Here is a 14,807-nt window from a genome sequence, read left to right as displayed (position 1 = left end):
ATATTTTATTGTCCTCAATCAACAAGATATTATCTCTCAGACGAGATCTAATTTGCTCAAAAATGTTGAGCCAAACTGAAGTTACAGACATTTCAATCAGTCAGATTTCTCCCTTCCCTCTACCCTTATTTGATGTCGTAAAATCGAAAGTGACAATTCAAAAAGATAGAGAATTTTCCAAGGATTACAGTGATGATATTTTTTCTTCAACTTTATATGAAACATTTTCGAGTAAAATTCATTTTTCTACTCGGCGATAGCTATTAAGCCCCCTGGCGGTAGAGGTATGAACTTCAAAACAATTTCCAGTGTGTTTTCTTGTACACTTTAGTGGTAACAATTTTTATCGCAAGTCTCTACGATGAGTGGATCCTGAGATAAAGCCGCTTACCTCGCTTATTTGCCCACCCTGTACATTATGTTACTAAATCGGTGGTAAAAATGGAAATGAGATGATTTTAAGGAAAAAAATCATGTAAACATGGACCAGCAAACGCTTTATTTTCGAGATACAGGATGTTGAAGTTATAATTTTGTCAAGTTTTTTTCTGATAGCATCTGCACTCCACAAGATATTCATCTGAAATATTGCATAAATATTCCAATTAAGGGTTTACATCACGTGATAAGCCAATTTCTATGGCAAATTACAGAATGATATTTTTTTCGAAACAGTACCCGAGTTTTTTTGCTGGACCACTGGTATCTTAAAAAATTTAAAAAGAAACTTTGGTCTAGTACTAAACTTTTTTTCCTTGTATAAAATTTTGCGACCAATATTCACAACGAATGATCTGATTCATCATATTTCTTAATAATAAAGTGCATTTTATAGTATTTTGAAAAAAAATTATATGAACAACCCCTCTGTTAATTTACATCGAGGAATCTCGTCTGTCCTTCGCATTTATTTACAGACACTCTGTATAACGTGTCATTCAAGTATTTCTTTGCTATCATATAAAATATTTAATCAATAATCAATGAGATAAAAAATTATCACTGGTCTACCTAGACCCAGCCTAGGGGAGAGTCATGCCCACCAACCCCCTTAGATACGCCCTTGACTCGGTCGAATCAATTATCGCTGAAAGTTTAGGTTTTTTTTCGTTAACCCGTACTTTTTTATACTCGTAGAATCTTAATTTGGTCGGATCTGTTATCATTGAAATTTTTTTCCGTTTCGAAATTATCAAAAAAAATCAATTTCGGACTGCCATATTTTCGGATTGTGGCTTTTATTGAATTTAATCACGGCAAGATCCTAATCTACACTGAAAATTCCAAGTTTCTAGGTGTTTCCACACGAAAGTTTTCGTTTTTATAAACGGCCGGACGTACTGAATTGAATTTGTTTACAGGTTCTTCCCACATCAGGTCTTCTTTTTGGATAACCCTGGAATTTTATACCCTACTACGATTTCTCTAATTTTCTACTGTTGTTCATTAGGGAGAGTTTTCTTCCTTCTGCATGACTCTATTTCATTCTATTTGATTTGTTGAAAGAGGTATTTCCTCTTATATGTCTCTCTTGTTAGAATTTGTATTATCTTCCTTAATTCTCTATTCTCGTGCGCTTTTAGTGTCTCTATTGTCTTCTTTATTTGATTGTTTACTATTTCCTTAATTGTTTCGATTTTCAATTCTTCTCTGATATGTTGGTTGCTAATATACCAACTGATGTTCTGATTACTGTATTTAGTATACTTTGTAACTGATCTTTCTTATTGTGTTTCGTATTATACCAGGTTATTCCTGCATACGTAATACACTATATTTATTATCTTCAGCTTGTTTTCTAAGAAAAGTTTACTTTTTGGGTTGAGCAGCAGGTAAAGTCTACCGTGCAATTGCCTTACCTTTTTTCTGTTATCTTCTATCGGTTTGCTAAAGTTCATTCTTTTATCTAGAATTACTCCCAGGTGTTTTACTTCCTTTTCCATTCTTTCATATTATTTTCTATTTTGACGTTATCTTTTTCTCTTTCTTTACTGTTGTTCCTCCGAAGTAGATTGCAACTGTTTCTTGAAATATTCCATCAGTTTATCTAGGTCTATCTGAACTGCCTAGTAATTGTTTTCAGCATTCTACATTGATAGTAAATAGCGGTGTCATCTGCAAACTGTGCTATATTGTATCTATTCATTTTCGGTATGTTTGTCATGTATGAGTTGAATAACAGCGGTCCTATCACCGATCCTTGGGGAACACCGGCAATTACTCTAATCGTCGACCTGGTACTATCGATATTCATTCTAAATTCTCTATTTTCCAGGTACGATTTTATTAACCTCGTAAGTTCGATTGGAAATTTCTTCAACTTCATTTTGCATATCCAGACCTTGATACTTTTTATATGTCCAGAAATATTGTACTAGTGTCTGTAGATAGGTTCATTTGCTCCTTAAGCGTTTCTGTGAGTCTTCCCATTTGGTGAATCGTTGAATGCTCTTTACGAAACCCAAAACGTTATCGTTTGAGACCATCTACGACTGGAAATTCGAAAATTCAGGCATTGTGACGAAACATAGTAGCGCCCTATCCGGGCAATGAGTACTCAAAAAGTTACTGATGCATATTGAAAATTTAATTCGATTTCTGTAATCGTTTATCTGCATAAAAGGGAAATATTTTTCTATTCCACAGTGATATTATTATTTCATGAATACCAATAGCATTAAAAACTACCATTCATTAGGGGCTTTTATTCTTCTGGAATCTTTCGTAGTGGAGGTTCACAGGGATTTTTTTTATATGATTCTGGAGATAGGTTTCCGAAAAGTAAAATTAATGATTTTAAATATTTAGCATCAAAAAACTGTTAATTTACGTTTTGAATATTCAATAAGCATAGCAAATTCATGTTATCATAAAATTTTCGTCGAGGAAAATTTTAATCGACTGAGAAGACGTCAGAAAATTTTGAGATGACTTATTCGCATAATCATGTGCATCGTAATTTCAGCAGAGAAATAAACATGATAATTAAGTGTGTTGCAACGTCAAGAAACGTAGAGCTCTTTAATTGGTTTCTCATTCGGTTGTTTCTTGTTCATTATACGGGGTGTTCCTATATAAACTAGAGTTACAAACGAAAAGGGATGACTTCTACAAAAAAAAGTGTCATGGATATGGGTGTTTCAAGATTTTAGTTTTTCCTCATAGAATCTGTATTTCTCTTGATACTCAACTTAAATTTGGCTGATATTACATTTTGAGGATAACATTATATGACATGTTAATTGCCGTTAAAAATTCACAGATTCATTTTTTTTTCAGAATATTATTAAATATATTATTTATATTTATATTATACAGTGCGTCAATTTGAAAAAGGACCACTTGGTCCCTATGTGAAGTCAGAAAAAATACAAAAAGAGGTGATTTGTTTTAAAGGTAATTCGATTACCTTTGTAAAAATGTCACATACTTGACCTTTTTTGTTAGTATTTTCGAAAAATATAAAAAAAAGATTAGAATAGTGACAATTGCAATGAGACATTTTCATGAGAAATGAATTAATAGAAGAGCTCTCCAGACTATTTTTTTTCTGGTGAGTGGTGACATCCAGAATTAGTTGTCTACACAGTCTTGAGAAGTAGAAGAATTGAAAGCATGAATACGTACAGCATGCTGAGAAATTCAAGTTGAAGTTTTCTATAACTTAAGCGCCGAATTTGAAAAAATATTATATTTCTGCTTAAAAAAATACAGTAATGTATGGATAATCCGAACAGAAAGTTGGCAGGACCCGTTCGGATTTTCAAATCATTCGGACTATATAGGAATCATTTTGAATATCTATAATCCAAACGTTATTCGGATTATAGAATCATTTCTAGAGAGGGCAAACTCATTTTCATGAAAAAATGCTGTACTCAAATACGTGAATTGAATGATATGAAGGCCTCTTTAGTGGACACTTTTTGAACAGGTTCATCTTAGTGTTAGAGCTTTCATTACCCTCAGTTACATCAGCAATTATCTCATCATCTTCCTTAAACTCTGTGTCTCAAGTTTCATCGTCATCACCTCGTGTTCATTTTTGATTTTCTGTTTCATCTATTCTCTATGAAAGAGACCTATGTCCAGGAGTGGACGAATGCAGGTTGAAGAAGAAGAAGAGAAGAAGAAGAAGTTTCATCTATTGGTTCTACTGACTCAAAACCTTAATCTAGTCCTTCTCCTGATACTCTCAAAGGAATAAAATCTTCTACATTTCATTCTTCAGTTCGGATTGCAGAGTTCAGGCTGTTCGGATTATACATATCATTTTACCAATTCGGATTATAGGGTACTTCGGATTACCCGGAGGTTCGGATTATCCATAAATTACCGTAATGGGAAAAATTTTGAAAATCTTTTATTGTAGAATATTTTTCATTATTCTCAGATTTCATTGAAATTCTTGCTATCGTAACTATTCTATTATTATAGATAGGCACTTGGTTGTTTAGCCGTGTGGAACTGAAACCGTTGATGATTTAATAGTTTGATAATCATTTATAGTTTTTTGAAAAAGGAAAAATTAAGCGATTTTATTTATAGAAAATGTTATGGTTTACATTTAAAAAAACAAGTTTCTATTATATCTCCACAATTCATTGCAATAAGAAAAAATGATGATACCAATAGATTCTACTGAAAAAAAGTACTTATAGAATGTTTTTTTCAGATTGATAGCACTAATAATAAAGAAGTTATGGGAACTTTTCATTTTACGCTATTTGCCGATTTTCTCTTATTACTTAAAAACAATTGAATTTATGAGGTTGCGGTTTCCACCAAAATAATTCTCTCAACAATCGAGACCAAAAATGTGCCATTCATTTTTTTCTAGCTCAAAGAGATTCAACGATAACTTCGTTCATATGTATTTTTATATTTGACTAGTTTGATTCGGTGGTTAAGATTAAGTAAAATATAGTTATTCCTGCCAAATTACATATTATATATGAACATTGTAATAATTTTAACTTTCAAGACTCACATTGATTAGCCCTGAAGAAGGACAAGTTATTGTCCGAAAGCTTGGCTGAAGCAATAAAGAGATAAAATTGATCAAGTTTGACTACACACCCGATATCCTTTCTATTCGAGATTCAACGAATTTGGGACACCCTATACATGATGTTCACTGAAAGCAGCATCTCGAGAACTGGGAGACTTGGAGAAAAAATCTTCAAAGACTCTTTTTCTCGAAATAAGAACATATCAGGAAGCAGATCATAGATATGGTAATTTGTTCTCGAATTACAGGGAGTTTTTGAAAAATGACTGTCTCAAATATTTTGCTATATCTTGGTTTCTGTTGTAATCAAGTAATATATAGGGTGTTTTAAAATTACAATATATCGAACAGAAAGCAAGATATAGCGAAATATTTGAAATGGTCATTTTTCAGAAACACCCTGTAACCGGAGAACGAAGCAGAATATTAACGATCTGATTTTTTATATCTCATTATTTCGAAAAAAGAGATCGAGGGGTCCTATCTCGAGATACTCTCAGTAAACATCGAATTTGGGACACCCTGTACTTTTTGTACGCTGATCGCAGCGCGACAAAATTCTCAATTTCAATGAGTGTGGCAAAACGCTTTCTCGTCCTTCACTCCTAAAAATCAGCACTCCACTGTTATTGTACTAATTTGTTTTTTTTCTGGAATGTTAAATTGAATGCTTTGTACTCGATAATCACAACAGTAGTACATTCTTTATAAGAATTTTGAAATGAAACAATTTTTCCGAAAAAAAGACTAGTGTAGATTTTCAATAAGAAAAGGATCAATACCTAAATACCTAAAAATTGAAACAATTAATGTAATGATACTAGAATTATAAATAAAACTTTCAAACTTTAATACCCTGAATCTCGAAAACGAAGGTTTTCAGGATATATGTTTTAAGGAATTATTTTTCATGAAAAGAGTTGTTCTATCTGACGCCAAATTAATTGCACCAAAATCTGGACCCTGTATTAAAAAAAATAACATTGTGCACTAATATTTGCAGATTTCATGTTCATCTTTATTTGTTTCAATATACAGGGTTGCCACTTTTTTAATGGGATTGTATTGGTAACTTTTAAACCATAAGAGTTAGAAGGTCGGTCAAATGGAGAAAAAGTTGCATGCATAGAAGCATTATCAAGCAGTTCAAACAAATCGAGATTATCAGGGCCGGTTATTGAAATCTCATAAGAAAAGTAAATTTATGTCATTTTGGTTTTTCTTTTTTTCCCACTTTATTTCAAATGTTATGAAAAAATGTTACAGGAATTTTTTATTCGACAGTAAATTTTCTTCAATTTGACGTAATCAGATTTCGTATCCAACGTTTCGTACTCTCTGGGCCACCCTCAACCTCATTTTTTTCAATGCGGACCTGCATATTTTATGACATTTTTCGAAATAACTTTTAACGCTGAATTCAAAGATATATCATTTGTCTTTCAAAGTTGATTTTCAGGTGATTTTGATCCTCATCCAAATTTAATGGTGTGTATGTAAGAAAAAACAAGTCTATTAATGATATCAATGTTCTGACCCAAATTCAATCGAACCCAGAAAAAAAATCGAGAACTGTGACCAGTGAATGGAATTTTTCGAAAACTGCTGTTAATAAAATAGTCAAGAGACGCGAATACAATGATTTTAAATTTGAATACTAAGCCTTGCAAAAATTATATCGTAATGATCTCAAAATAAAGTTCGATTCTGTGATTTGTTTCAACGGAACAAATGACAAATACAACAATAGTGATACCTCGCGAGAAAATTGAGAATCTTTTGGAAGGTATTCAAGGAGACCAAACAAGCAAATGTATAAGAAGAAGTATGGGTTCCAGAACCGTAAAGTGCATTTTACAAAATGGTGGACATTTCGAACACTTATTTCATTAATTTTCATTTACTTTCGAATAATCATTTGATTTTTCTTTCATTAAATGATACTTTCGTTTAATTATTATGAATTGAAATATTTAAATGATTATTATAAAAGAAGAACCAAGAAACCATTATACTGGTTTCTTGCTTTGATTCTAATATGTTGCATTTAGTTCAAGATGGGTAAGTTGATTTTCTTATCGAAACTTATTGCATATTGCATGTTGTTAATTAAACTAAATGAAGGTAATACAGATCCGACCCAAAGAAAATTGGATAAGAGTCAAAATCACCTGAAAATCTACTTTGAATGACATTGTATGATATATCGTTGAAATCAGCGTTAAAAGTCAATAATATATAATATGTCATAAAATATGCAGGTCCGTATTGAAAAAAATGAGGTTGAGAGTGGCCCAGAGAGTACGAAACGTTGGATACGAAATCTCATTACGTCAAATTGAGGATAATTTACTGTCGAATAAAAAATTCCTGTAACATTTTTTGATGATATTTGAAATGAAGTGGGAAAAAAAGAAAAATCAAAATGACATAATTTACTTTTCTTATGATATCTCGAAAACCGGCCCTAATACTCTCGATTTATTTGAACTGCTTGATAATACTTTTATGCATGCAACTTTTTCTCCATTTGACCAACCTTCTGACTCTAAAGGTTTAAAAGTTACCAATACAATCCCATTGAAAAAGTGGCCACCCTGTATATATGCAATAGTAGAACATAAAAAAATTGGCTACAGTGCTTGCCGCCAAACAATGGGTTTTTTGGTTCCCGAGAAAGATAAGTGGCAGACAGTGGCACATATAGGAAGGAGTCACCTCAAAAAAAGAATCTTCTAAATAGAACTTGATTAAAATATATTACTTTTTTTCGAATGTTATTCCATTTTAAGCAGATTTCACTTCAAAAGCAAAGGAAACTAAAAAAATATATACTTTTCCCGTTACAGATTTAAATGAAGTCGACGTTTTCCGGAGTATTCTTCTACTCAAAATATTTCGTAACAGTATTGAGAGTGAAGAACACGAAACAGTGTATCCGCCACTTGCCAGTCCAGTATGATTTCAGTAGGAGGATGCATGATCCAGAAACGATGTGAAAGTTGTGCGTAGACATACTTACTACTTGCTGTTAGAAATGCTGGTGTTCAGATAGCGGTACAAAGAAATAATGGCGAAGGTGCCGGGAAAGCCTAAACGGAAATAGTTTCGTGCTTATTACAAGGCTTCTATTAAACATACAGGGTATTCGTAATAAACGAAAATAGTCACTAATATGACTCAATGGGGATTTCTTGTATTCACACAGTTCAAGATAGGCTGATCAAAGTATATGATTCCATTGTATACAGAGTGCCACATAAGAAGTTGTCATCCAAGCCTTTCAGAAGAGTAGCTAAGACAGTTAGTTTCGGTGATACAGGGTGATTCATGAAAATTTTCCTAATTTATGATATACATAACTTGGATACTCCAGTCCGATTTTGTATCCATTTTGTGGATTTATTCCTTTCATATAACCCTCAAAACGTTTCATGTAATTTTAATATTTCCAGGTCAGTACTCAGATTATTGAGTTCAGACTTCGAAATCTATATTTTTCACACCGTTTAGAGGAATGTAGTTATTGTCATGGAAAAAAACATAATTCAGTGTAATAAATTCAATTTTTATGTTGAATGGCACACTTTTTCCAGAAGAGAAGCAAACGGAAGTATTCATGTTTCATGTAACTTTCTTAAAATACGGTCCTGTTTTTAGTACTTCCGTGATAATATTTGATGTAATCAACTTTTGAATCTTGAATTTTATAGCTTTTGGTTCAACTTTTCTTCAGTCTAAAACCCTCAGCACCTACTCAGTGTTGTAACACGCTGAGTAATATATTGATTAGAAATATGTAAGTATGATCAAATGGTGAATTTTGAAACTGGAAATTAAATTTAAAACAGAATGACGCAACCATCTCGAGAAATTTAAACTGTGAGAAATAAAATTTAAAATCTTAGCTGGTACCAGCAAATATTATCAAGAAAGAACTGAAAACAGGACCGTATTTCAAAAAATTTACATAACATGAATTCTTTCGTTTGCAACTCTCTTGAAGAAAGTGTGCAATTCAGAGTAAAAATTTAATTCATTACATTGAAGCGTCGACGAAAAAAAATTAAAGCTTTCCTGACTCGTCTTTATACAGATTGATTCAAATTTCACTATCAAGATTTAAAGGGTGCATTTTTCAGTTCAAAATAAGACTTTTTTCCAAAAGTATGTGTTCACAAACGCTTCGTTACCGAACTACAGAATGTAAAGTTTCAAGATTTTTTTAGTATTTTCTTCATAGCTCTTTCAATTTTTGAGATATTGAGATCAAATTTGAAACATAAGTTATGTTTTAGGGTTCACATCGTCAGTAGGCCCAGTGATTGTAATTAGTTGCAGGGATATATTTGTTTTCCCCATAAACTTTTTTGAAGTACGCCGCTGGTAGATTCTAACATATATGTTTTGTTCATAAACTTTTTTGTTTCTTGAAGTTTTTTCGCATCTGAGATCGTTTTCGAGAAAAAGGTGAAATAATTATTCGTAATTCCATACATTAAATTAAAATTTACAACAAAAGGTAAAAACCTATTATCACATTGAAAAAAAAATGTCTACGTATTTGGTTTGTGATCTAAATTACAAGTTTCCTCAAAAATATGATCTGCTCAGATGTCCTCAAACTTTTTTAATAATTTCAATTACATTGCAATGAGGTGCAGTTCGATTTGAAAAAAGTTTGCAGACATCTGAGCAGATTATATGAGCGATAAATATTGATGACACTTTTTCAGCTAAAAAATGCAGTCATTTCGCACTCCCTAAGAGAATTCAGACTATATTTTTGTTTGTTCAAATGATCTCCTTTTCATTTTGTCCAAATAAATGTTTCAAAATATTTCGATGATTTCTTCGATTTGGCTTATCTTTAATTTATTTTATTAGTAGGAGTAAGTATAAAGTAGACTTGAGTAATCTTATAACTTTGAAATAGAATGCGTGAAAAGTATACTGCCAGCCCCAGTACAAAACATGAAATGCGAAGTATTCTGAAAATAATTCATTTTAGGCATAAATTGTCTAGTCAAAAAATGAAGACTACTAACACAGGCCAACAAATTCAGGGCAAGTCATTTGAAAAAATCGACTTATGGCATTTTTTTAAGGTCATTTTCGAAAAAAAGCAGTGTCTTTCAGCTTTCAGACCACCTGTAGAGTGATCCGTGAATTTGCAGAAGGCTGAAAACTTTTCGACAATTCAATAAAAAATAGATCGTACGGTTTTCAAATCATTAAAACAATGAAATTTTTCGAAAGAAGTGGCCTACATTAAAAATTACCACAAATGAATTCTAAATCAGAATTTCATGTAGATTATTAGTATTTTATAGAGAATGGGCATTCCCATTTAAAAAACAAGGTTGTATCATGTTTCAACACTTTAGGACTAGCCTGTAGGGTCAAAAATAATTTAAGCTTATGCGATCAGTGCTTTCGATTCCGTCAAAATTTGAATTATTCTCCTAGCCCAAGATTTACAAGACTTTTCGACCAATCGAGCACTATTGACTCACCCTGTATAAAAAGCTTGAAATTGCTATTCTTCATATATACGCAATCTAACTAGAAACATTTATTTTTCCGAAACTTATGAAAGCATAATCATGAAACTGACAGCATGTATTTCTACTATAATTAAGAATTAAATATGCTTTACTGCATTATTCTGACAGTTATTTTTTGGGAGTTATGAAATTTCGAATTTTTATTTCGGAACAAATGGCGGTGGTTTCGAATTCTATCGCTAAAGATTAATTAGGTATATAATTTTTATATTATTTCCTATTGCACCACAGTGCTTTATACTGGTAAAATCCATAGAAACGACATGTTTTCTAGAGGCAAAATCTTTTACCTCACAATAATACTCAGAACCATACAAAATAGAAACAGAAAAGAAAATTAGTCAATATTTCCGAATTTCCGTAATAACTGATAAGTTGAAATTCGGTTTGTAAATATGAAATAGTAAATAATAACTCGAATGTTCATGCCAAATTTCAGGAGGATATTATTATCCGAACCCCCGATCTAGATGAACTAACCGACAACAATGACGTAATTGAAATATATTTCATATATATTTAGGTATACAGTTCTCTGGCCGTAGGATAGTAGTAGGATAATATATCAAATACATGTTTGACAATAAAATATGAAAAAAAATCTAAAATATCAATCAAATCACCAGAATTGTAATACCTGTCTATGAAAAGATGTATTGCCTAAAAAAATTTCAATTTTAATTATTTAATTTTTGCCTTTTGGTTGCGAAATTTCCATAAAATGAAAAATTTGTAAAGACAAATTGAGGGTAGTTTTGCAGTTAACCTTGAAAAGTTTTTGCCTAACCAGCATCTTTGGGTCTGGCTTTCAAGTCATTGTGCTGCAACTACCTCTAGGATTCTACAAACAAACTGCACTGGTCTTTAGGACCTTTAGGTACCTAGTCCGAGTAGGGTTTCAGAGAAAAAGGTGCCTGCTGAACACAACGGTTCGAACAGGTAGAAACAGTTTGGTTTTTGTTTTGAAAGACATGACTCAACATGAAACTGAAATTGGAATTCCGCAAAACAAAATTAGCTATATAACGCAATTTTGGTTTTAAAAAGATTTCGAAAATCAATCAGATTTGTTGGTGATTTTACCAATTCTAGGTCACATTTCTGACTAGTAGGTATAGGAATAGTACCTATACTATGGTATAGATACTGCTACCACCATTTTTACATATTAGGATTTTTCTCTGTCATTAGATTATTTGAAGTGTTTAAGTTACGAAAATTCATCTCGTGTTCGATTCGCGATTTTTAAATTGGATGAAAATATCAAACAAAGAATTTTTCTGAAATTTTGCAGTAAAAACAGATTTTTTTGTTTCGAACAGCTAAAGATTCACATTCTCGTCGAAAAGAGAAGAACTCATAGATTTGGCACAATAATAACGATTAGGTAATGACAAAAATAAAAATTTATTGCATCACGATAACACACCCACTCACAAACCTATCATTATGTGTGAATTTCTGATCAAAAACTGACACAAACCACCATATTCTCCTGATATGGCGCTGGCTGACTTTTTCTCTTTCCGAACTTGAAATATCGTTTTGCGACCACCGCTTTCAGTCGGTAGTAGACATAAAAAAAATTCGAGACGATTATTGAAGTTAATATTTGAAAATGTGTTTGAAAAATCTTCTGATGATTACTTCGAATCCGATACCACAAATATGACTGAAAAATAATTTATATATTGCGTTTCATTGTAATCACTGATATTTTTCTAAAATCACAATAAAACATATTTCAAAAATGTTTATCTAATCTTCTTTTCGTTCTTGTTCCAAATGGGCCATCCCTAACATATTATCCTAGATTTTACACTAGTGTCTGTAACTTCCGAATTTTTTTTCTAGAATTGTATTGAATGATTCAGTTTGAATCACTGATCAAGAATTCGAGGCCAAAATGAATTCTGTCTCTCCGTCGTTTATACAATAACTCTAGAACGGAATGTGCTAGAGACTTTGATGATCCTAGAGTTCTTATTTTTCGATAATTGAAAAAAATAACCACCCGATCGAACTAAAATTCAGAAATATGTTACAAAATAGTAAAAAACAGTTGAATGAAAAATTTTGTGATTATTTGTGATTATTATTTTTATATTATATTTTTCTTGTGAAATTTCCATATTTCAGAATATATTCCGTCATATGATTGAAATTATGTGTATATAAAACGATTATTACAAAAACTCAGTGTGCAACAAGTACCTTTACATTAATTTATGTTTTCATGGCATGTCACGTCTTAAATTACTCGAGTATAATTATAACGATTTGAAAAAAATTACATGAATATGAATTTAAACAAGCGCCAAAAGCTTCTGACTCCACTTCAGAGCTCTTTTCGTTTTATTGTCTAGTGACAATTATTTTTCTCTTCTATCAAAAATTGAATATTCAATATTATTGTGTTTGTTGAAAATAAATTAATCGAATTATTAAATTTCTGAAATTATTATAATAATATAGTAAAAACATTTGTCAAGAGATTAATAACATTTTTTTACATATAAAATTTTCTATAACCAGTGTAAATTTTCAATAATTGAATTGTTATATCAGTAATTGCAATTAACAAGATGTGAATTTTATCCTTCCCTTTCATGTTATTATAATACGATAAAAATGATGTGGTCTTTTGAACAAATAATTCAGCCTTTTATCGAATACTATATTCGACTATTTTTTGTTTCTGAATGGAAGAATATTGTGTACCTATACTTAATATAGTAATATTATACGGGAATACAGGGTGAGCCAAGAAAGTGTACCTAGCTTTCTGGATGTGATGGTACATCGAAATATAAGTATAGTTTGATGAATAAACTTATGGCCTAAAATGCTTGTAAAGGGAGATATATCCTTCCAAAGTTGATAAAATTTAAAAACATTCTCCGCATAACATCTAAACAGTGAATGCCACCAGATTGAAATTTCGTGCATAAATGTATGTTGTTAAAATACATTTTTTTATTACACATCTACATTTCTGATATTATTATAAAGGGTGTTTTTAGAGAGTAGACAAGATATTTTGGGACAACTTCTTTCTTTGTATTCGTTTTAGTGAAAAAATAAAAGCATTCGATAAGTTAAGAATTCGAGTTAAGAAAATTAAATGTAAAAAGTGCTCTTATCCAAACACAAAAAATAGAACCGTTTTCGAGATATTTGAGTGTTTGTAGTTACATGATGTCAGCAGATTCATTCATCGCGAGATTCATCGATAGCTATAGAAATTGTTCCAAAAAAATCATGAGTAACCCTCTAAAAACACCTTTCATACTCTTTATATCAATATCAGAAATGTAGAAGTGTAATGAAAAAATCTATTTTAACAATAAAAATTCATGCACGAAATTTCAATCTGGTGGCATTCACCTATCGCATTGTTCTCTCAGTTTAGTTTACTATCAACAATACCATCCTGACAGATTTGAACCAAAAAAGGTTACCGTCTTCTGGAATAAGAAACATCAAAATATCCTGAAAATAATATCTATCAGAAGGCTTTATTCATTCAATGAGTTCGGAGGTGGTCACATAGATGGAGCAAGTATTTAATAGATTATTCATATTATTTTTGGGAAGTACCTACCTACGTTCAATCAATATTTGCTGAAGGAAACTCCGATCATTATACCACAGGTTCAAGTGGCTTTAGTGGATTTGAGTTTGTTGCATGATTAAAGAAAATAGGTAGATACATTTCATAATGCGATTGAATACGTTTTTCGATAAGCAGAAAAAACTGAAAATTTTATACAACAGTGTATTTTTTCTGTTTTCCCAAAGAAAAATTTCAATTTGTTCATTCATAACATTAGAATTTCGAAATGAGAAAAAAAAATAAGTAATTATAGCCATACCTGACCATTGAGAGCTCGTTCCGTTAATTCCGTTAAGATGTATATAATTTTGAAATTTTAAACCGGGAATGGTCTCGAACGATAAGGTTCTAAACAATCTTGACGAATCCGTTCTCAAATCCGATTCTGCAGATTTGATCGAAATGAAAATTTGAAGCTTCTTCCAATATTTCATAGTGATTACCTTACCTGGATTATAGAAATTCATAGAAAAAGACCACCTCTAAGATATTTTTTGAGAAATGCTCTCATATATATTACGAAAAAACTCAAGAGAAAGTTTATCTTAAACTGAAAATAATAAAATAATAATTATTTATTCACACAAAATAAAAAACCGAATGTTACCCAAAT

This window comes from Harmonia axyridis, chromosome 1 (assembly GCF_914767665.1).
Source record: "Harmonia axyridis chromosome 1, icHarAxyr1.1, whole genome shotgun sequence".
Classification (NCBI taxonomy): Eukaryota; Metazoa; Arthropoda; class Insecta; order Coleoptera; family Coccinellidae; genus Harmonia; species Harmonia axyridis.
This window is presented reverse-complemented; position numbering follows the sequence as displayed.